Genomic DNA, 25,135 nt, shown 5'->3' with positions numbered 1-25,135 from the left:
AGAAACCCTTCAAATATTTTACCAACAATAGAGGTTAGACTTACTGGCCTATAATTTCCAGGTTCACTTTTAGAGCCCTTTTTGAATATTGGCACCACATTTGCTATGCGCCAGTCCTGCGGAACAGACCCTGTCGCTATAGAGTCACTAAAAATAAGAAATAATGGTTTATCTATTACATTACTTAGTTCTCTTAGTACTCGTGGGTGTATGCCATCCGGACCCGGAGATTTATCTATTTTAATCTTATTTAGCCGGTTTCGCACCTCTTCTTGGGTTAGATTGGTGACCCTTAATTTAGGGTTTTCATTGTTTCTTGGGATTTCACCTAGCATTTAATTTTCCACCGTGAATACCGTGGAGAAGAAGGTGTTTAATATGTTAGCTTTTTCCTCGTCATCTACAACCATTCTTTCCTCACTATTTTTTAAGGGGCCTACATTTTCAGTTTTTATTCTTTTACTATTGATATAGTTGAAGAACAGTTTGGGATTAGTTTTACTCTCCTTAGCAATGTGCTTCTCTGTTTCCTTTTTGGCAGCTTTAATTAGTTTTTTAGATAAAGTATTTTTCTCCCTATAGTTTTTTAGAGCTTCAATGGTGCCAACCTGCTTTAGTAGTGCAAATGCTTTCTTTTTACTGTTAATTGCCTGTCTTACTTCTTTGTTTAGCCACATTGGGTTTTTCCTATTTCTAGTCCTTTTATTCCCACAAGGTATAAACCGCTTACACTGCCTATTTAGGATGTTCTTAAACATTTCCCATTTATTATCAGTATTCTCATTTCTGAGGATATTGTCCCAGTCTACCAGATTAAGGGCATCTCTAAGCTGTTCAAACTTTGCCTTCCTAAAGTTCAATGTTTTTGTGACTCCCTGACAAGTCCCCCTAGTGAAAGACAGGTGAAACTGCACAATATTGTGGTCGCTATTTCCTAAATGCCCAACCACCTGCAGATTTGTTATTCTGTCAGGTCTATTAGATAGTATTAGGTCTAAAAGTGCTGCTCCTCTGGTTGGATTCTGCACCAATTGTGAAAGATAATTTTTCTTGGTTATTAGCAGAAACCTGTTGCCTTTATGGGTTTCACAGGTTTCTGTTTCCCAGTTAATATCCGGGTAGTTAAAGTCCCCCATAACCAGGACCTCATTATGGGTTGCAGCTTCATCTATCTGCTTTAGAAGTAGACTTTCCATGATTTCTGTTATATTTGGGGGTTTGTAACAGACCCCAATGAGAATTTTGTTACCATTTTTCCCTCCATGAATTTCAACCCATATGGACTCGACATCCTCATTCCCTTCGCTAATATCCTCCCTTAAAGTGGACTTTAGACAAGACTTTACATAGAGACAAACCCCTCCTCCTCTCCGATTTTTACGATCCTTTCTAAACAGACTGTAACCCTGTAAGTTAACTGCCCAGTCATAGCTTTCATCTAACCATGTCTCGGTTATTCCCACTATGTCAAAGTTACCTGTAGATATTTCTGCTTCTAGTTCTTCCATCTTGTTTGTCAGGCTTCTGGCGTTTGCGAGCATGCAGTTTAGAGGATTTTGTTTTGTTCCAATCTTCTCACTGTGGATTGTTTTAGAAATGTTCTTACCTCCCTTCTGAGTATGTTTTCCTGGGTCGTCTTTGTTCGAGTCTAATGTTTTTCTTCCCGTCCCCTCTTCTAGTTTAACGCCCTCCTGATGAGTGTAGCGAGTCTTCTGGCGAATGTGTGTTTCCCAGGTTTGTTGAGGTGTAGTCCGTCTCTGGCGAGGAGTCCATCATACCAGTAATTCACACCGTGGTCCAGGAATCCAAATCCTTGTTGTCTGCACCATCGTCTTAGCCAGTTGTTTGCATCAAGGATCCTGTTCCATCTCCTGGTGCCATGCCCGTCTACTGGAAGGATAGAAGAAAAAACTACCTGTGCATCCAGTTCCTTTACTTTCTTCCCCAACTCTTCAAAGTCCTTGCAGATTGTCGGTAGGTCCTTCCTTGCCGTGTCATTGGTGCCAACATGTATCAGAAGAAATGGGTGGACGTCCTTGGAGCTGAAGAGCTTTGGTATCCTATCGGTCACATCCTTGATCATCGCACCTGGAAGGCAGCATACTTCTCTTGCAGTTATGTCCGGTCTGCAGATGGCTGCTTCGGTGCCTCTCAGTAGTGAGTCTCCCACCACCACCACTCTTCGTTGCTTCTTGGCTGTACTTTTTGCTGTCACTTGTTGCTGTGTGCCCTTTTCTTTTTTGCTTGCTGGTATTGCTTCATTCTTAGGTGTGCCATCTTCATCCTCTACAAAGATTTGATATCGGTTCTTCAGTTGTGTGGTTGGTGATTTCTCCATGGTCTTCTTGCTTCTTTTGGTCACATGCTTCCACTCATCTGCTTTTGGAGGTTCTCTGACACTTTTTTCACCTTCTGTGACCAGTAGAGATGCTTCTGTTCTGTCTAGAAAGTCTTCATTCTCTTTGATGAGTTTCAAAGTTGCTATTCTTTCTTCCAGACCCCGCACCTTTTCTTCTAAAAGGGCCACTAGTCTACACTTCTGACAGGTGAAATTGGATTCTTCTTCTGGTCGATCTGTGAACATGTAGCACATGCTGCAGCTCACCATGTAGGTTGTCACATCTGCCATGTTGCTCCTAGATCCTGCTGACTTGCTGTGTGTTTTCCTTCTTGTGTAATCTACTCAGCCAAGCTCTCTTGCAATAATGTCCTACAGGCAAAAATTTGCGCGCCTTACGGCGCGCGGTTTGGTGATGCTTTCGAAACAGCTGGTCCCGGCTGTACCCAACGATCTTCTAGCTTAGGGAGACTTCGCTTCTCCCAGAAGGCACCTGGAATATGCAAATTAGCCTCCTGAAGCTTGAATCCCTGGTTTGGTGATGCTTTCGAAGCAGCTGGTCCCGGCTGTACCCAACGATCTTCTAGCTTAGGGAGACTTCGCTTCTCCCAGAAGGCACCTGGAATATGCAAATTAGCCTCCTGAAGCTTGAATCCCTGGTTTGGTGATGCTTTCGAAGCAGCTGGTCCCGGCTGTACCCAACGATCTTCTAGCTTAGGGAGACTTCGCTTCTCCCAGAAGGCACCTGGAATATGCAAATTAGCCTCCTGAAGCTTGAATCCCTGGTTTGGTGATGCTTTCGAAGCAGCTGGTCCCGGCTGTACCCAACGATCTTCTAGCTTAGGGAGACTTCGCTTCTCCCAGAAGGCACCTGGAATATGCAAATTAGCCTCCTGAAGCTTGAATCCCTGGTTTGGTGATGCTTTCGAAGCAGCTGGTCCCGGCTGTACCCAACGATCTTCTAGCTTAGGGAGACTTCGCTTCTCCCAGAAGGCACCTGGAATATGCAAATTAGCCTCCTGAAGCTTGAATCCCTGGTTTGGTGATGCTTTCGAAGCAGCTGGTCCCGGCTGTACCCAACGATCTTCTAGCTTAGGGAGACTTCGCTTCTCCCAGAAGGCACCTGGAATATGCAAATTAGCCTCCTGAAGCTTGAATCCCTGGTTTGGTGATGCTTTCGAAGCAGCTGGTCCCGGCTGTACCCAACGATCTTCTAGCTTAGGGAGACTTCGCTTCTCCCAGAAGGCACCTGGAATATGCAAATTAGCCTCCTGAAGCTTGAATCCCTGGTTTGGTGATGCTTTCGAAGCAGCTGGTCCCGGCTGTACCCAACGATCTTCTAGCTTAGGGAGACTTCGCTTCTCCCAGAAGGCACCTGGAATATGCAAATTAGCCTCCTGAAGCTTGAATCCCTGGTTTGGTGATGCTTTCGAAGCAGCTGGTCCCGGCTGTACCCAACGATCTTCTAGCTTAGGGAGACTTCGCTTCTCCCAGAAGGCACCTGGAATATGCAAATTAGCCTCCTGAAGCTTGAATCCCTGGTTTGGTGATGCTTTCGAAGCAGCTGGTCCCGGCTGTACCCAACGATCTTCTAGCTTAGGGAGACTTCGCTTCTCCCAGAAGGCACCTGGAATATGCAAATTAGCCTCCTGAAGCTTGAATCCCTGGTTTGGTGATGCTTTCGAAGCAGCTGGTCCCGGCTGTACCCAACGATCTTCTAGCTTAGGGAGACTTCGCTTCTCCCAGAAGGCACCTGGAATATGCAAATTAGCCTCCTGAAGCTTGAATCCCTGGTTTGGTGATGCTTTCGAAGCAGCTGGTCCCGGCTGTACCCAACGATCTTCTAGCTTAGGGAGACTTCGCTTCTCCCAGAAGGCACCTGGAATATGCAAATTAGCCTCCTGAAGCTTGAATCCCTGGTTTGGTGATGCTTTCGAAGCAGCTGGTCCCGGCTGTACCCAACGATCTTCTAGCTTAGGGAGACTTCGCTTCTCCCAGAAGGCACCTGGAATATGCAAATTAGCCTCCTGAAGCTTGAATCCCTGGTTTGGTGATGCTTTCGAAGCAGCTGGTCCCGGCTGTACCCAACGATCTTCTAGCTTAGGGAGACTTCGCTTCTCCCAGAAGGCACCTGGAATATGCAAATTAGCCTCCTGAAGCTTGAATCCCTGGTTTGGTGATGCTTTCGAAGCAGCTGGTCCCGGCTGTACCCAACGATCTTCTAGCTTAGGGAGACTTCGCTTCTCCCAGAAGGCACCTGGAATATGCAAATTAGCCTCCTGAAGCTTGAATCCCTGGTTTGGTGATGCTTTCGAAGCAGCTGGTCCCGGCTGTACCCAACGATCTTCTAGCTTAGGGAGACTTCGCTTCTCCCAGAAGGCACCTGGAATATGCAAATTAGCCTCCTGAAGCTTGAATCCCTGGTTTGGTGATGCTTTCGAAGCAGCTGGTCCCGGCTGTACCCAACGATCTTCTAGCTTAGGGAGACTTCGCTTCTCCCAGAAGGCACCTGGAATATGCAAATTAGCCTCCTGAAGCTTGAATCCCTGGTTTGGTGATGCTTTCGAAGCAGCTGGTCCCGGCTGTACCCAACGATCTTCTAGCTTAGGGAGACTTCGCTTCTCCCAGAAGGCACCTGGAATATGCAAATTAGCCTCCTGAAGCTTGAATCCCTGGTTTGGTGATGCTTTCGAAGCAGCTGGTCCCGGCTGTACCCAACGATCTTCTAGCTTAGGGAGACTTCGCTTCTCCCAGAAGGCACCTGGAATATGCAAATTAGCCTCCTGAAGCTTGAATCCCTGGTTTGGTGATGCTTTCGAAGCAGCTGGTCCCGGCTGTACCCAACGATCTTCTAGCTTAGGGAGACTTCGCTTCTCCCAGAAGGCACCTGGAATATGCAAATTAGCCTCCTGAAGCTTGAATCCCTGGTTTGGTGATGCTTTCGAAGCAGCTGGTCCCGGCTGTACCCAACGATCTTCTAGCTTAGGGAGACTTCGCTTCTCCCAGAAGGCACCTGGAATATGCAAATTAGCCTCCTGAAGCTTGAATCCCTGGTTTGGTGATGCTTTCGAAGCAGCTGGTCCCGGCTGTACCCAACGATCTTCTAGCTTAGGGAGACTTCGCTTCTCCCAGAAGGCACCTGGAATATGCAAATTAGCCTCCTGAAGCTTGAATCCCTGGTTTGGTGATGCTTTCGAAGCAGCTGGTCCCGGCTGTACCCAACGATCTTCTAGCTTAGGGAGACTTCGCTTCTCCCAGAAGGCACCTGGAATATGCAAATTAGCCTCCTGAAGCTTGAATCCCTGGTTTGGTGATGCTTTCGAAGCAGCTGGTCCCGGCTGTACCCAACGATCTTCTAGCTTAGGGAGACTTCGCTTCTCCCAGAAGGCACCTGGAATATGCAAATTAGCCTCCTGAAGCTTGAATCCCTGGTTTGGTGATGCTTTCGAAGCAGCTGGTCCCGGCTGTACCCAACGATCTTCTAGCTTAGGGAGACTTCGCTTCTCCCAGAAGGCACCTGGAATATGCAAATTAGCCTCCTGAAGCTTGAATCCCTGGTTTGGTGATGCTTTCGAAGCAGCTGGTCCCGGCTGTACCCAACGATCTTCTAGCTTAGGGAGACTTCGCTTCTCCCAGAAGGCACCTGGAATATGCAAATTAGCCTCCTGAAGCTTGAATCCCTGGTTTGGTGATGCTTTCGAAGCAGCTGGTCCCGGCTGTACCCAACGATCTTCTAGCTTAGGGAGACTTCGCTTCTCCCAGAAGGCACCTGGAATATGCAAATTAGCCTCCTGAAGCTTGAATCCCTGGTTTGGTGATGCTTTCGAAGCAGCTGGTCCCGGCTGTACCCAACGATCTTCTAGCTTAGGGAGACTTCGCTTCTCCCAGAAGGCACCTGGAATATGCAAATTAGCCTCCTGAAGCTTGAATCCCTGGTTTGGTGATGCTTTCGAAGCAGCTGGTCCCGGCTGTACCCAACGATCTTCTAGCTTAGGGAGACTTCGCTTCTCCCAGAAGGCACCTGGAATATGCAAATTAGCCTCCTGAAGCTTGAATCCCTGGTTTGGTGATGCTTTCGAAGCAGCTGGTCCCGGCTGTACCCAACGATCTTCTAGCTTAGGGAGACTTCGCTTCTCCCAGAAGGCACCTGGAATATGCAAATTAGCCTCCTGAAGCTTGAATCCCTGGTTTGGTGATGCTTTCGAAGCAGCTGGTCCCGGCTGTACCCAACGATCTTCTAGCTTAGGGAGACTTCGCTTCTCCCAGAAGGCACCTGGAATATGCAAATTAGCCTCCTGAAGCTTGAATCCCTGGTTTGGTGATGCTTTCGAAGCAGCTGGTCCCGGCTGTACCCAACGATCTTCTAGCTTAGGGAGACTTCGCTTCTCCCAGAAGGCACCTGGAATATGCAAATTAGCCTCCTGAAGCTTGAATCCCTGGTTTGGTGATGCTTTCGAAGCAGCTGGTCCCGGCTGTACCCAACGATCTTCTAGCTTAGGGAGACTTCGCTTCTCCCAGAAGGCACCTGGAATATGCAAATTAGCCTCCTGAAGCTTGAATCCCTGGTTTGGTGATGCTTTCGAAGCAGCTGGTCCCGGCTGTACCCAACGATCTTCTAGCTTAGGGAGACTTCGCTTCTCCCAGAAGGCACCTGGAATATGCAAATTAGCCTCCTGAAGCTTGAATCCCTGGTTTGGTGATGCTTTCGAAGCAGCTGGTCCCGGCTGTACCCAACGATCTTCTAGCTTAGGGAGACTTCGCTTCTCCCAGAAGGCACCTGGAATATGCAAATTAGCCTCCTGAAGCTTGAATCCCTGGTTTGGTGATGCTTTCGAAGCAGCTGGTCCCGGCTGTACCCAACGATCTTCTAGCTTAGGGAGACTTCGCTTCTCCCAGAAGGCACCTGGAATATGCAAATTAGCCTCCTGAAGCTTGAATCCCTGGTTTGGTGATGCTTTCGAAGCAGCTGGTCCCGGCTGTACCCAACGATCTTCTAGCTTAGGGAGACTTCGCTTCTCCCAGAAGGCACCTGGAATATGCAAATTAGCCTCCTGAAGCTTGAATCCCTGGTTTGGTGATGCTTTCGAAGCAGCTGGTCCCGGCTGTACCCAACGATCTTCTAGCTTAGGGAGACTTCGCTTCTCCCAGAAGGCACCTGGAATATGCAAATTAGCCTCCTGAAGCTTGAATCCCTGGTTTGGTGATGCTTTCGAAGCAGCTGGTCCCGGCTGTACCCAACGATCTTCTAGCTTAGGGAGACTTCGCTTCTCCCAGAAGGCACCTGGAATATGCAAATTAGCCTCCTGAAGCTTGAATCCCTGGTTTGGTGATGCTTTCGAAGCAGCTGGTCCCGGCTGTACCCAACGATCTTCTAGCTTAGGGAGACTTCGCTTCTCCCAGAAGGCACCTGGAATATGCAAATTAGCCTCCTGAAGCTTGAATCCCTGGTTTGGTGATGCTTTCGAAGCAGCTGGTCCCGGCTGTACCCAACGATCTTCTAGCTTAGGGAGACTTCGCTTCTCCCAGAAGGCACCTGGAATATGCAAATTAGCCTCCTGAAGCTTGAATCCCTGGTTTGGTGATGCTTTCGAAGCAGCTGGTCCCGGCTGTACCCAACGATCTTCTAGCTTAGGGAGACTTCGCTTCTCCCAGAAGGCACCTGGAATATGCAAATTAGCCTCCTGAAGCTTGAATCCCTGGTTTGGTGATGCTTTCGAAGCAGCTGGTCCCGGCTGTACCCAACGATCTTCTAGCTTAGGGAGACTTCGCTTCTCCCAGAAGGCACCTGGAATATGCAAATTAGCCTCCTGAAGCTTGAATCCCTGGTTTGGTGATGCTTTCGAAGCAGCTGGTCCCGGCTGTACCCAACGATCTTCTAGCTTAGGGAGACTTCGCTTCTCCCAGAAGGCACCTGGAATATGCAAATTAGCCTCCTGAAGCTTGAATCCCTGGTTTGGTGATGCTTTCGAAGCAGCTGGTCCCGGCTGTACCCAACGATCTTCTAGCTTAGGGAGACTTCGCTTCTCCCAGAAGGCACCTGGAATATGCAAATTAGCCTCCTGAAGCTTGAATCCCTGGTTTGGTGATGCTTTCGAAGCAGCTGGTCCCGGCTGTACCCAACGATCTTCTAGCTTAGGGAGACTTCGCTTCTCCCAGAAGGCACCTGGAATATGCAAATTAGCCTCCTGAAGCTTGAATCCCTGGTTTGGTGATGCTTTCGAAGCAGCTGGTCCCGGCTGTACCCAACGATCTTCTAGCTTAGGGAGACTTCGCTTCTCCCCAGAAGGCACCTGGAATATGCAAATTAGCCTCCTGAAGCTTGAATCCCTGGTTTGGTGATGCTTTCGAAGCAGCTGGTCCCGGCTGTACCCAACGATCTTCTAGCTTAGGGAGACTTCGCTTCTCCCAGAAGGCACCTGGAATATGCAAATTAGCCTCCTGAAGCTTGAATCCCTGGTTTGGTGATGCTTTCGAAGCAGCTGGTCCCGGCTGTACCCAACGATCTTCTAGCTTAGGGAGACTTCGCTTCTCCCAGAAGGCACCTCGGAATATGCAAATTAGCCTCCTGAAGCTTGAATCCCTGGTTTGGTGATGCTTTCGAAGCAGCTGGTCCCGGCTGTACCCAACGATCTTCTAGCTTAGGGAGACTTCGCTTCTCCCAGAAGGCACCTGGAATATGCAAATTAGCCTCCTGAAGCTTGAATCCCTGGTTTGGTGATGCTTTCGAAGCAGCTGGTCCCGGCTGTACCCAACGATCTTCTAGCTTAGGGAGACTTCGCTTCTCCCAGAAGGCACCTGGAATATGCAAATTAGCCTCCTGAAGCTTGAATCCCTGGTTTGGTGATGCTTTCGAAGCAGCTGGTCCCGGCTGTACCCAACGATCTTCTAGCTTAGGGAGACTTCGCTTCTCCCAGAAGGCACCTGGAATATGCAAATTAGCCTCCTGAAGCTTGAATCCCTGGTTTGGTGATGCTTTCGAAGCAGCTGGTCCCGGCTGTACCCAACGATCTTCTAGCTTAGGGAGACTTCGCTTCTCCCAGAAGGCACCTGGAATATGCAAATTAGCCTCCTGAAGCTTGAATCCCTGGTTTGGTGATGCTTTCGAAGCAGCTGGTCCCGGCTGTACCCAACGATCTTCTAGCTTAGGGAGACTTCGCTTCTCCCAGAAGGCACCTGGAATATGCAAATTAGCCTCCTGAAGCTTGAATCCCTGGTTTGGTGATGCTTTCGAAGCAGCTGGTCCCGGCTGTACCCAACGATCTTCTAGCTTAGGGAGACTTCGCTTCTCCCAGAAGGCACCTGGAATATGCAAATTAGCCTCCTGAAGCTTGAATCCCTGGTTTGGTGATGCTTTCGAAGCAGCTGGTCCCGGCTGTACCCAACGATCTTCTAGCTTAGGGAGACTTCGCTTCTCCCAGAAGGCACCTGGAATATGCAAATTAGCCTCCTGAAGCTTGAATCCCTGGTTTGGTGATGCTTTCGAAGCAGCTGGTCCCGGCTGTACCCAACGATCTTCTAGCTTAGGGAGACTTCGCTTCTCCCAGAAGGCACCTGGAATATGCAAATTAGCCTCCTGAAGCTTGAATCCCTGGTTTGGTGATGCTTTCGAAGCAGCTGGTCCCGGCTGTACCCAACGATCTTCTAGCTTAGGGAGACTTCGCTTCTCCCAGAAGGCACCTGGAATATGCAAATTAGCCTCCTGAAGCTTGAATCCCTGGTTTGGTGATGCTTTCGAAGCAGCTGGTCCCGGCTGTACCCAACGATCTTCTAGCTTAGGGAGACTTCGCTTCTCCCAGAAGGCACCTGGAATATGCAAATTAGCCTCCTGAAGCTTGAATCCCTGGTTTGGTGATGCTTTCGAAGCAGCTGGTCCCGGCTGTACCCAACGATCTTCTAGCTTAGGGAGACTTCGCTTCTCCCAGAAGGCACCTGGAATATGCAAATTAGCCTCCTGAAGCTTGAATCCCTGGTTTGGTGATGCTTTCGAAGCAGCTGGTCCCGGCTGTACCCAACGATCTTCTAGCTTAGGGAGACTTCGCTTCTCCCAGAAGGCACCTGGAATATGCAAATTAGCCTCCTGAAGCTTGAATCCCTGGTTTGGTGATGCTTTCGAAGCAGCTGGTCCCGGCTGTACCCAACGATCTTCTAGCTTAGGGAGACTTCGCTTCTCCCAGAAGGCACCTGGAATATGCAAATTAGCCTCCTGAAGCTTGAATCCCTGGTTTGGTGATGCTTTCGAAGCAGCTGGTCCCGGCTGTACCCAACGATCTTCTAGCTTAGGGAGACTTCGCTTCTCCCAGAAGGCACCTGGAATATGCAAATTAGCCTCCTGAAGCTTGAATCCCTGGTTTGGTGATGCTTTCGAAGCAGCTGGTCCCGGCTGTACCCAACGATCTTCTAGCTTAGGGAGACTTCGCTTCTCCCAGAAGGCACCTGGAATATGCAAATTAGCCTCCTGAAGCTTGAATCCCTGGTTTGGTGATGCTTTCGAAGCAGCTGGTCCCGGCTGTACCCAACGATCTTCTAGCTTAGGGAGACTTCGCTTCTCCCAGAAGGCACCTGGAATATGCAAATTAGCCTCCTGAAGCTTGAATCCCTGGTTTGGTGATGCTTTCGAAGCAGCTGGTCCCGGCTGTTACCCAACGATCTTCTAGCTTAGGGAGACTTCGCTTCTCCAGAAGGCACCTGGAATATGCAAATTAGCCTCCTGAAGCTTGAATCCCTGGTTTGGTGATGCTTTCGAAGCAGCTGGTCCCGGCTGTACCCAACGATCTTCTAGCTTAGGGAGACTTCGCTTCTCCCAGAAGGCACCTGGAATATGCAAATTAGCCTCCTGAAGCTTGAATCCCTGGTTTGGTGATGCTTTCGAAGCAGCTGGTCCCGGCTGTACCCAACGATCTTCTAGCTTAGGGAGACTTCGCTTCTCCCAGAAGGCACCTGGAATATGCAAATTAGCCTCCTGAAGCTTGAATCCCTGGTTTGGTGATGCTTTCGAAGCAGCTGGTCCCGGCTGTACCCAACGATCTTCTAGCTTAGGGAGACTTCGCTTCTCCCAGAAGGCACCTGGAATATGCAAATTAGCCTCCGAAGCTTGAATCCCTGGTTTGGTGATGCTTTCGAAGCAGCTGGTCCCGGCTGTACCCAACGATCTTCTAGCTTAGGGAGACTTCGCTTCTCCCAGAAGGCACCTGGAATATGCAAATTAGCCTCCGAAGCTTGAATCCCTGGTTTGGTGATGCTTTCGAAGCAGCTGGTCCCGGCTGTACCCAACGATCTTCTAGCTTAGGGAGACTTCGCTTCTCCCAGAAGGCACCTGGAATATGCAAATTAGCCTCCCGAAGCTTGAATCCCTGGTTTGGTGATGCTTTCGAAGCAGCTGGTCCCGGCTGTACCAACGATCTTCTAGCTTAGGGAGACTTCGCTTCTCCCAGAAGGCACCTGGAATATGCAAATTAGCCTCCTGAAGCTTGAATCCCTGGTTTGGTGATGCTTTCGAAGCAGCTGGTCCCGGCTGTACCCAACGATCTTCTAGCTTAGGGAGACTTCGCTTCTCCCAGAAGGCACCTGGAATATGCAAATTAGCCTCCCTGAAGCTTGAATCCCTGGTTTGGTGATGCTTTCGAAGCAGCTGGTCCCGGCTGTACCCAACGATCTTCTAGCTTAGGGAGACTTCGCTTCTCCCAGAAGGCACCTGGAATATGCAAATTAGCCTCCTGAAGCTTGAATCCCTGGTTTGGTGATGCTTTCGAAGCAGCTGGTCCCGGCTGTACCCAACGATCTTCTAGCTTAGGGAGACTTCGCTTCTCCCAGAAGGCACCTGGAATATGCAAATTAGCCTCCTGAAGCTTGAATCCCTGGTTTGGTGATGCTTTCGAAGCAGCTGGTCCCGGCTGTACCCAACGATCTTCTAGCTTAGGGAGACTTCGCTTCTCCCAGAAGGCACCTGGAATATGCAAATTAGCCTCCTGAAGCTTGAATCCCTGGTTTGGTGATGCTTTCGAAGCAGCTGGTCCCGGCTGTACCCAACGATCTTCTAGCTTAGGGAGACTTCGCTTCTCCCAGAAGGCACCTGGAATATGCAAATTAGCCTCCTGAAGCTTGAATCCCTGGTTTGGTGATGCTTTCGAAGCAGCTGGTCCCGGCTGTACCCAACGATCTTCTAGCTTAGGGAGACTTCGCTTCTCCCAGAAGGCACCTGGAATATGCAAATTAGCCTCCTGAAGCTTGAATCCCTGGTTTGGTGATGCTTTCGAAGCAGCTGGTCCCGGCTGTACCCAACGATCTTCTAGCTTAGGGAGACTTCGCTTCTCCCAGAAGGCACCTGGAATATGCAAATTAGCCTCCTGAAGCTTGAATCCCTGGTTTGGTGATGCTTTCGAAGCAGCTGGTCCCGGCTGTACCCAACGATCTTCTAGCTTAGGGAGACTTCGCTTCTCCCAGAAGGCACCTGGAATATGCAAATTAGCCTCCTGAAGCTTGAATCCCTGGTTTGGTGATGCTTTCGAAGCAGCTGGTCCCGGCTGTACCCAACGATCTTCTAGCTTAGGGAGACTTCGCTTCTCCCAGAAGGCACCTGGAATATGCAAATTAGCCTCCTGAAGCTTGAATCCCTGGTTTGGTGATGCTTTCGAAGCAGCTGGTCCCGGCTGTACCCAACGATCTTCTAGCTTAGGGAGACTTCGCTTCTCCCAGAAGGCACCTGGAATATGCAAATTAGCCTCCTGAAGCTTGAATCCCTGGTTTGGTGATGCTTTCGAAGCAGCTGGTCCCGGCTGTACCCAACGATCTTCTAGCTTAGGGAGACTTCGCTTCTCCCAGAAGGCACCTGGAATATGCAAATTAGCCTCCTGAAGCTTGAATCCCTGGTTTGGTGATGCTTTCGAAGCAGCTGGTCCCGGCTGTACCCAACGATCTTCTAGCTTAGGGAGACTTCGCTTCTCCCAGAAGGCACCTGGAATATGCAAATTAGCCTCCTGAAGCTTGAATCCCTGGTTTGGTGATGCTTTCGAAGCAGCTGGTCCCGGCTGTACCCAACGATCTTCTAGCTTAGGGAGACTTCGCTTCTCCCAGAAGGCACCTGGAATATGCAAATTAGCCTCCTGAAGCTTGAATCCCTGGTTTGGTGATGCTTTCGAAGCAGCTGGTCCCGGCTGTACCCAACGATCTTCTAGCTTAGGGAGACTTCGCTTCTCCCAGAAGGCACCTGGAATATGCAAATTAGCCTCCTGAAGCTTGAATCCCTGGTTTGGTGATGCTTTCGAAGCAGCTGGTCCCGGCTGTACCCAACGATCTTCTAGCTTAGGGAGACTTCGCTTCTCCCAGAAGGCACCTGGAATATGCAAATTAGCCTCCTGAAGCTTGAATCCCTGGTTTGGTGATGCTTTCGAAGCAGCTGGTCCCGGCTGTACCCAACGATCTTCTAGCTTAGGGAGACTTCGCTTCTCCCAGAAGGCACCTGGAATATGCAAATTAGCCTCCTGAAGCTTGAATCCCTGGTTTGGTGATGCTTTCGAAGCAGCTGGTCCCGGCTGTACCCAACGATCTTCTAGCTTAGGGAGACTTCGCTTCTCCCAGAAGGCACCTGGAATATGCAAATTAGCCTCCTGAAGCTTGAATCCCTGGTTTGGTGATGCTTTCGAAGCAGCTGGTCCCGGCTGTACCCAACGATCTTCTAGCTTAGGGAGACTTCGCTTCTCCCAGAAGGCACCTGGAATATGCAAATTAGCCTCCTGAAGCTTGAATCCTTGGTTTGGTGATGCTTTCGAAGCAGCTGGTCCCGGCTGTACCCAACGATCTTCTAGCTTAGGGAGACTTCGCTTCTCCCAGAAGGCACCTGGAATATGCAAATTAGCCTCCTGAAGCTTGAATCCCTGGTTTGGTGATGCTTTCGAAGCAGCTGGTCCCGGCTGTACCCAACGATCTTCTAGCTTAGGGAGACTTCGCTTCTCCCAGAAGGCACCTGGAATATGCAAATTAGCCTCCTGAAGCTTGAATCCCTGGTTTGGTGATGCTTTCGAAGCAGCTGGTCCCGGCTGTACCCAACGATCTTCTAGCTTAGGGAGACTTCGCTTCTCCCAGAAGGCACCTGGAATATGCAAATTAGCCTCCTGAAGCTTGAATCCCTGGTTTGGTGATGCTTTCGAAGCAGCTGGTCCCGGCTGTACTCAACGATCTTCTAGCTTAGGGAGACTTCGCTTCTCCCAGAAGGCACCTGGAATATGCAAATTAGCCTCCTGAAGCTTGAATCCCTGGTTTGGTGATGCTTTCGAAGCAGCTGGTCCCGGCTGTACCCAACGATCTTCTAGCTTAGGGAGACTTCGCTTCTCCCAGAAGGCACCTGGAATATGCAAATTAGCCTCCTGAAGCTTGAATCCCTGGTTTATTCTTGTACATAGGAGCAGTAGTATAGTAGTTATATTCTTGTACATAGGGGCAGTATTATAGTAGTTATATTCTTGTACATAGGGGCAGTATTATAGTAGTTTTATTCTTGTACATAGGAGCAGTAGTATAGTAGTTATATTCTTGTACATAGGGGCAGTATTATAGTAGTTATATTCTTGCACATAGGAGTAGTATTATAGTAGTTATATTCTTGTACATAGGGGCAGTATTATAGTAGTTATATTCTTGTACATAGGGGCAGTATTATAGTAGTTATATTCTTGTACATAGGAGCAGTAGTATAGTAGTTATATTCTTGTACATAGGGAGCAGTATTATAGTAGTTATATTCTTGTACATAGGGGCAATATTATAGTAGTTATATTCTTGTACATAGGGGCAGTATTATAGTAGTTATATTCTTGTACATAGGGGCAGTGTTATAATAGTTATATTCTTGTACATAGGGGGCAGTATTATAATAGTTATATTCTCGTACATAGGGGCAGTATTATAGTAGTTATATTCTTGTACATAGGGGCAGTATTATAGTAGTTATATTCTTGTACATAGGGGCAGTATTATTGCAGTTATATTCTTGTACATAGGGGCAGTATTATAGTAGTTATATTCTTGTACATAGGGGCAGTATTATAGTAGTTATATTCTTGTACATAGGGGCAGTATTATTGCAGTTATATTCTTGTACATAAGGGGCAGTATTACAGTAGTAATACAATAGGTGAGGGCAGAGCTTTTTGTGCAGCGGTTTGCTGCAGATTGTAGGCTTGTCGAGAGATCTAGGTCGTCTAGTTCCTTTTGAAGGTTTCCACGGAAGGCGAGAGTCTGTCATGTTGGTCTAGAGCGTAGATAATAGTAGCATTTATAATGCTTTTCCTATTGACATGTATTTACGATTAGTCTCCTAAAATCTTTCTTTTCTATTATGAAAGCTTTATATTGGTAATTATTCCTCGTTAAATCACTATTTTGTAAAAAAGGCAGATTCTCAGTAGTCCTATAAGAAGCAAAATAATTACACTCTGAGAAACCTCTTTGCTATAAATATTCATCTTGCTTTATTGTTGTAGTTTACGTTGTTCAGAATTTACACAGCACATTATCTACTATATTATTGTGTAGAAACACATCTGTGGTCTTTGTCTGAAATTTGTCAAGAAATGACTGCTGAGTTCAGGTTAGGGGACACATGAGAGGTCCTCGCATCAGGACTGAGCCTATGCGTAGGGGTGTGTATACACCTGAAATGCATCAGCTACTTAATATTTTAACTACGTTTAAACAAAGTATCCATTTTATCCCTGGATGGTTGTTTCGGAATCTTTCCCCATTTTTCGTCTATAGGATGGAATGTTCCTCCTCATTTATTTCCTTGGACAACACGGGCCCCCAACCTGACATCTGAGGCGTCTGTCTGGACCATAAATTCCCCACTGAAGTCACGTCATGACCGACTTCTGACATAGGGTGAGCTTAAACTCCTGGAACGCCATCTCTGCTTCAGAGGACCGTTTGTTCAGCAACATCTTCATTCTCCTAAGAAGATCAGTCATGGGTGCGGATATCATGCCGAAATTCAGGATAAATCGCCGATAGTATCCCACAATGCCCAGAAGCCCCCGATCTTGTTTCTTGGAAACCGGTTGTGGCCAATTCTTGATTGCCTGTACCTTATTTACTTGCGGCCTGATTTCACCCCTTCCGACTGTATAGCCCAAATATGTTGCCTCTTCTTTCCCCATGGCACAATTCTTTGTGCTTGTGGTAAACCCTGCCTTCCTCACGCATCCAGTACCACCTGGAGCCTCTGTAGATGATTTCCCCAATTCGGATTGAAGATTGCGATGTCCAGATAAACTGCTGCGTAACTTTTGTGAAAGGCTAGAATCTGGTCCATGGCCCTCTGGAAGGTAGCCTGAGGCTCTCTGCAGACCAAACGGCATCCTGGTATATTGAAAGCAACCATCAGGTGTAGAGAAGGCTGTCTTCTCCTTGGCACTTGGGGACAGGAGAATTTGCCAGTACCCTTTCGTTAGGTCCAAGGTGGTGATATACCTGGCTAACCTTATCCTCTCAATGAGCTCATCGACCCGGGGCATCGTATATGTGTCGAATATGTGTGGACACCTCGTTCAGCTTCCTGTAATCATTACAGAAATGCCTCTCTCCATTCGGCTTCGGCACAAGGACAATGGGGCTGGATCAGCCACTCTTTGACTCCTCGATGACATGCAGACTTAACATTCTTATCACCTCCTTGGAGATCACCTTGCAGCGGGCTTTGGGAATCCGATACGACTTTTGGTTCACTCTCATATGCGTCTCCATCAGGATTTCATGCTCCACAACCTGCGTACAACCTGACAACTTCGAAAACAGGTCCCGGTTCTGATCAGATTTTGGCAGTGTTGCTTCTGGGCCTGTAACAGTGTCTCTGCCTTTGTGACATCCTTGACCCTGGCTCTAGAATTGGCCCCTAGGCACGTCACTTCCACCGGTTCCCTGTCTTATCATGGTTTGAGCAGGTTAATGTGGTACACTTGGTATGGCTTTCTTCTCCCTGGATGGTGGACTTTGTAGTTAACATCACTCAACTTTTCAACCATCTCATGTATCCCTTGCCACTCGTCCAGGAACTTTTCACCGTAGGGATCATTACCAACACCCGGTATCTAGAGTTAAATTGTCTCAGTCTTGCCGACCGATCATAGACCCTTACCTGGGCCTCTTGTGCTTGAAGGAGGCTCTCCTTCACAAATGGCATCACCATCGTGATCCTGTCCTGCATCTCGGCCACATGCATGATAACGCTTCTGTGGGGTGTTATGTCTGCTTCTCATGTCTCTTTTGCAATGTCCAGAAGTCCCCATGGGTGCAGCTAGAAAGGGAAGAACCAAGTTGAGGCCTGTGGGACTTCTCTACAGGACAACAGCAGGTATGGTAACAGGCAATCCCAGTCTCTGCCATTTTCTCCATGACCTTCTTCAACATAATTTTCAAGTTTTTGTTGAACCTCTCCACCAAGCCATCCGTTTGCAGATGGTACACCAACGTCCAGATTTGGGTAATCTAGAGAGCCTTACACAACTCCCTCATCACTTTAGACATAAAAGGAGTCCTTTGTCCATCAGGATCTCCTTTGGCAGGCCAGTCCGGGAAAAAATATGGACTAATTCTTGCAATATACTCCTGGTGGAGGAGTTTCTTGTTGTTACCACCTCTGGGTACCGTGCTGTATAGTCCATTACCACCATGATGCATTGGTTACCATTGGCAGACTTAACTAAGGGCCTGACAGGGCCCTTGACAATCCTGTCAAATGAGACTTCTTTTATGGGCAAAGGCCCTATGGGACTGCGGAAGAGGGAAACGAAAGCAGTTAGCTGTCAGGTAGGGCAGGATCGGCAGAAATTAACATTGATCCGGTGACAACTAGGCCGGTAGAACCTCTGAAGGACCTGCTTTTGAGTTTTGTCTACTCCCAAATACCCCCCCCTCAAAAAACATGAGAATGGGCCAGATCTAATAGTGTACATCTATAGGGGCACGGCACCAACAACTGCTCTATCACTTCCCTTCTTGGTTTAGTGACCCGATAAAGCAGCTTCTCATTTGAAGTAAAATATGAAAAGCTGGTGTTGGCCCCCAGCTCTTGAGCAACCCCGTTTATCACAGTCACATTATCAAAAGCCCCTTTTGATGTAAGATCTGGCATTTGGACAGTCACAAAATTCCCCACAGAAACCCCCAACTAAGGAATCTCATCCTCATGGGTCACTGTCTCATCCTCGTCGCCAGCAAGGACACACAGGGGTGCACATCCGCCACCGACTGCAATGAGGATTCTTCATGGGTAGACCGGCTGCTGTCCGAGTTAGTGGGCACCCTCGCCTTCTCCCATAAGTCCCAGAACAGGTTAAAGTGCCTCCAGGTTAATACTCGGTGTGGCAAGTCTTTGACTACCCCGACCTCATAGGACTCAGTGCCGTGTTTGTTTTTTACCGTCTCTCTGGTGACGGGGTAGTTCTTGGCATCTCCGTGGATACAGCTAACGCCCACGTGTTTCCCTGAGATCAACTGGTGGGGGAGTGTGGCCCTTATTAGGGTTACCAAACTCCCTGAGTACAAGAGTCCTGACCCCAGTATTTCACTTATTGTAGCGGGACATGACTGGTGCCCCTCAATGGGCTGATGACAATGACAATGCCACTGGTCAATGAAACAGGAGCAGACCGCTCACCGCGAAGCAGAAAACACGGAGGTTTGGGAGTGGGGGGCTTCCGCTGAAGATAACACAAGCCCCCTTAGTAATTTCACATAATATTGCCATATAGTAACCAAGGGCACTGGTGTAATCTACAGAAGACAGGATAATATCCCACGTCTATGAATCCATAGGAAATTCTTGTCCTATCATGGGAATAGAAGATGAGAGCCGTCATATGGTTTTATTTAACGTTCCACCACTTGAGCGCATCAAAACTTTTCCCAAGAGGGAATTGCCATAAAGACGAGGAACTCATTGATGTATGGAAAAAAATTAAATATGCATGCGAACACTGCGAGAATGACGGCGTTTCATCCATCGCCCAGAGAGGAATCCCATTGTGTGCAGAGATCTTATTAAAGCTTCTGAAAATCCCAACGGTGGAATTTACTGACTGTTAAGGGTAAAGAAGCGCGATCTTTCCCCCCCGTTGCTTCATGGTGAATTTTCAGGTGATTTCTATTTACAGCTATGAGGAGAACATGTCCGTGATGAAGGGAACGCTGCCGCCGGCCTCTGAATCCTGATGAGGTTGTTTAGTAAAGCGCCAAAGCTCTGGGCGATCAGTAATGGTTATAGGACATGAGAGACCTTGCCGAGGCGCCGTCACTAAACTTTCTTAGGGCAGAACTTGACGTTAATGATCGTTTCTGTTATCTTAATGGCTCCGTAATGGAAATATATGGGACATTACTGCAGGTGGTCAAGTGAAAAACAGCGCATTACACAAGATAATGGCGAGACAGATTATCGGGTGTCATTAGTCTGGTGTGCGTCGCTCCACGCCGGATCCCGGACAGATTATCCCAGGGACACCGCATCTGTAGTCTAATCTATTGCTATTTGTTGTCTGCCATTTCAGGCTGTCGATATGATTCCCCGGTTGGGACATCCTAGTGCTGCTACTAGAGCCCATGAGCTCAGAGTCACGGTATCTTAAAGGGCCAGCATGCCACTTAGTCCATTTCATCAATCAATGACTTGTGCTTCTGTCTTGCCTTGATTTCTGATTGCCGAAAGCCCTGACCTTCCACCTTACTATCTATAGTTTTTGCCCTCTGCCTGCCCTGACCTCGACGTCTCTGATTCTGCTTTATGGATCTCGTCTCAGCCATATATCAGTGGCAACTGCTCTGAGATTGTGTCCTGGGAAACTTTACAGAGGTTTTAGGGTAAAAATCAAGATTAAGCACTTCTTCCTTTTGCCTAAACCAAACCCATTGCTACCGAAGGGGTCCAACAAATTCACGAACATTAACGTTGGTAGCGTAAAGATGCTTAAGTCCCGGCCCACTACTTTATAAGGAACGTCTCAGACCCAACTGGGAAGGCATTTGGCCCAAGCAGGAGCACTCACTTTTGGTTTTGGGTTGTAGTTCAAATAAAACCTGTCCCTTTTGTGACAAAGCAAGGCCGAAATTTGCAAAGATTTTACCTGAAAAATCAGGAAAGTCCTGATAAATATAGGACCGTTGGCAGTGATCAGTGCGCTACGGACAAATGAATCTATTGTCAGAGCCATCCCATAATATCCAGGATAAAGGCCACAATTGGCCACAATTGGCAAGCCCAACCCCAGCCATATGTTTATCAGACGTTACCTATGATTTGCCATGCCGGCATGTGCCGCCGGTGTCGGTTATTAATACACCCTAATATACGACTATTTTGGGCATCAATGCCAACATACGACTCAAGCCAGAAACTGCTCAGATCTGACCTACACAGCAATCCATTATATAAGGACAATATATCGCGTGCCGCCTGTGATTCGCGCACCCATCTGTTTTAATAACGCGTGATTTTCCTGTTTCGGTTATAAAGCCGATGGGAATCGCTGTGCAACCTTGAACTTTTCATTGTCTCATCTTCCTGTTGACCAGAAAAAAAGAGAAATACAATTGATCATCGCTCCGTGCCTCCAAGAAAGGAAGAAATATTACCACCTGCCCATAAATCTCATTTAATCAGGGTTTAATTAGCGTTTTCCCCGGTATTAGACACCCCTGTTACATGGAGGCAACCAAGCTTAACTCCAATTACTCCAGAAAGAGAAATCAATATTTAAATAAATTTGTCCAGAGCTGAAGTCAATGAGTTCAGAAAGGAGTCAGAGATGTTCTTACAAGAGACTCCTCACTCCTGGTCTTATCTGACTTCACAGCAAACAAATTGATGAATAGATTAATCTATGGAAATACACAAGAAAGGTTCATAATGTCAGGCGGCGTTAAAGGAGAACAAGCGTTCGGCCAGATTTCTTCTGTATTCAATCTGTCTGACTCCTATTGATCCAGATATTACTTTTCATCAATTCCAGCACAAATTAATCTCCTAAAAAAAACAGAAATACGATTATGCTGCCATCTACATACAAGAATAAAACTACTATAATACTGCTCCTATGTATAAGAATATAACTACTATAATACTGCCCCTATGTACAAGAATATAACTGCTATAATACTGCCCCTATGTACAAGAATAAAACTACTATAATACTGCTCCTATATACAAGAATATAACTACTATAATACTGCTCCTATGTACAAGAATATAACTACTATAATACTACCCCTATGTACAAGAATATAACTACTATAATACTGCCCCTATGTACAAGAATATAACTGCTATAATACTGCCCCTATGTACAAGAATAAAACTACTATAATACTGCCCCTATGTACAAGAATATAACTACTATAATACTGCTCCTATGTACAAGAATATAACAACTATAATACTGCCCCCTATGTACAAAAATATAACTACTATAATACTGCTCCTATGTACAAGAATATAACTATTATAATACTGCTCCTATGTACAAGAATATAACTACTATAATACTGCTCCTATATACAAGAATATAACTACTATAATACTGCCCCTATGTATAAGAATAAAACTACTATAATACTGCTCCTATATACAAGAATATAACTATTATAATACTGCTCCTATGTACAAGAATATAACTACTATAATACTGCCCCTATGTACAAAAATATAACTGCTATAATACTGCCCCTATGTACAAGAATAAAACTACTATAATACTGCTCCTATATACAAGAATATAACTACTATAATACTGCTCCTATGTACAAGAATATAACTACTATAATACTGCTCCTATGTACAAGAATATAACTACTATAATTCTGCCCCTATGCACAAGAATATAACTACTATAATACTGCCCCTATATACAAGAATATAACTACTATAATACTGCTCCTATGTACAAGAATAAAACTACTATAATACTGCTCCTATGTACAAGAATATAACTACTATAATACTGCCCCTATATACAAGAATATAACTACTATAATACTGCCCCTATATACAAGAATATAACTACTATAATACTGCCCCTATATACAAGAATATAATTACTATAATACCGCTCCTATGTACAAGAATATAACTACTATAATACTGCTCCTATGTACAAGAATATAACTACTATAATACTGCCCCTATATACAAGAATATAACTACTATAATACTGCCCCTATATACAAGAATATAACTACTATAATACTGCCCCTATGTACAAGAATATAACTACTATAATACTGCCCCTGTATACAAGAATATAACTACTATAATACTGCTCCTATGTATAAGAATATAACTACTATAATACTGCCCCTGTATACAAGAATATAACTACTATAATACTGCTCCTATGTATAAGAATATAACTACTATAATACTGCTCCTATGTACAAGAATATAACTATTATAATACTGCTCCTATGTACAAGAATATAACTACTATAATACTGCTCCTATATACAAGAATATAACTACTATAATACTGCCCCTATGTATAAGAATAAAACTACTATAATACTGCTCCTATATACAAGAATATAACTATTATAATACTGCTCCTATGTACAAGAATATAACTACTATAATACTGCCCCTATGTACAAAAATATAACTGCTATAATACTGCCCCTATGTACAAGAATAAAACTACTATAATACTGCTCCTATATACAAGAATATAACTACTATAATACTGCTCCTATGTACAAGAATATAACTACTATAATACTGCTCCTATGTACAAGAATATAACTACTATAATTCTGCCCCTATGCACAAGAATATAACTACTATAATACTGCCCCTATATACAAGAATATAACTACTATAATACTGCTCCTATGTACAAGAATAAAACTACTATAATACTGCTCCTATGTACAAGAATATAACTACTATAATACTGCCCCTATATACAAGAATATAACTACTATAATACTGCCCCTATATACAAGAATATAACTACTATAATACTGCCCCTATATACAAGAATATAATTACTATAATACCGCTCCTATGTACAAGAATATAACTACTATAATACTGCTCCTATGTACAAGAATATAACTACTATAATACTGCCCCTATGTACAAGAATATAACTAGTATAATACTGCCCCTATATACAAGAATATAACTACTATAATACTGCCCCTATATACAAGAATATAATTACTATAATACCGCTCCTATGTACAAGAATATAACTACTATAATACTGCCCCTATATACAAGAATATAACTACTATAATACTGCCCCTATATACAAGAATATAACTACTATAATACTGCCCCTATGTACAAGAATATAACTACTATAATACTGCCCCTGTATACAAGAATATAACTACTATAATACTGCTCCTATGTATAAGAATATAACTACTATAATATTGCTCCTATGTACAAGAATATAACTACTATAATACTGCCTCTATGTACAATAATATAACTACTATAATACTGCTCCCTATGTACAAGAATATAACTACTATAATACTGTCCCTATGTACAAGAATATAACTACTATAATACTGCTCCTATGTACAGGAATATAACTACTATAATACTGCCCCTATGTACAAGAATAAAACTACTATAATACTGCTCCTATGTACAAGAATATATCTACTATAATATTGCTCCAAACTGTGCGTCATATCGTAGCAGACAGCGGATGTGGCAGGGGCGCTGAGACAGGTGAGTGTTGACGGGAGTATTTAGGGTTTTTTACATCTTACATTCATTTTGCTCTGGAGTCTGTAGAGATCCCACAGAGCAATAATGAACATTCAATGAGCAGATAAAAATTTACGCAGAAATTAAATTTTCCATTAAATCCTTCAGAATTTGGCAAATTTGAATTTTGCAATCTCGGTCCATCACTACATAACTATCTCATAGCCCAGTAAGCACAGATTATCTCATCTGCTCCTCCTTTTAGCAGCCCGGTCTAAGCCTGGTGTAGCACATTAGCCTGACCAGGCACGTCGCCCCCCGCAGGACCAGGATATCGCTGAGACTACTCCACTATCCGTCTGCTCCCTGCAGCTGACGTCTCAGGAGGAGCAGCAGATACCTGGAGGTGCAGGGTGCTAAACCGGCCGTGTCGGAAACTTGTAATGAAACTCTTCCTACAGTTCTACTGATGTAAGATGTAGTTCTGAACACATCTTCACTCTCCGCACTTCTCAGTGATCAGGATACAACTGAGGTCATTTTCTGCCGCGAGGGCAGTGGTCTTTGTGTTGGTCATGCAGTTGGACACTGCTTCTCCTCTCCGTCCTTCATCAGATACGGGACAGTGACTTACGTCTTCTGGTTTAATTCAATACTACGCAGCTTCAGGCTGAGATTTGTTCCCAGACATCAGTAAGAAAACAGAAAGTTCCTCGCTGAGAAAGAACATTGCTGCTTCCACTTAAGACGAGGCCATTTACTGCTAATTGCCGTCTGTACTGTACATGACTGAGGCTTTCCTGCTGCCGGTGACTCTCAGTGACAGATCCGCACATCACTAGCCATAAATTCTGGTAACGGATAAATGTCATACACTAGGAGACATCCGCCTCGTGTCATCATACCCTGAAAATGCTTCTAAATACTCAGCGTGGGTGAGGCTGCCGTATAACGGACAGGTCTGCTCTTGATTCCTCCAATGCAACAGTGATCGGATGGAAGATCACGAAAATCAGCAATGTGCAGTTTCCATAAGGTACTCTGAGTTTTTTCTTTCAATCTGATTTAACTATAGATTTTCCCAACACAGGACACTT

Source organism: Ranitomeya imitator, chromosome 1 (assembly GCF_032444005.1).
Source record: "Ranitomeya imitator isolate aRanImi1 chromosome 1, aRanImi1.pri, whole genome shotgun sequence".
Taxonomy (NCBI): Eukaryota; Metazoa; Chordata; class Amphibia; order Anura; family Dendrobatidae; genus Ranitomeya; species Ranitomeya imitator.
Note: the sequence above shows the minus strand (reverse complement) of the source record.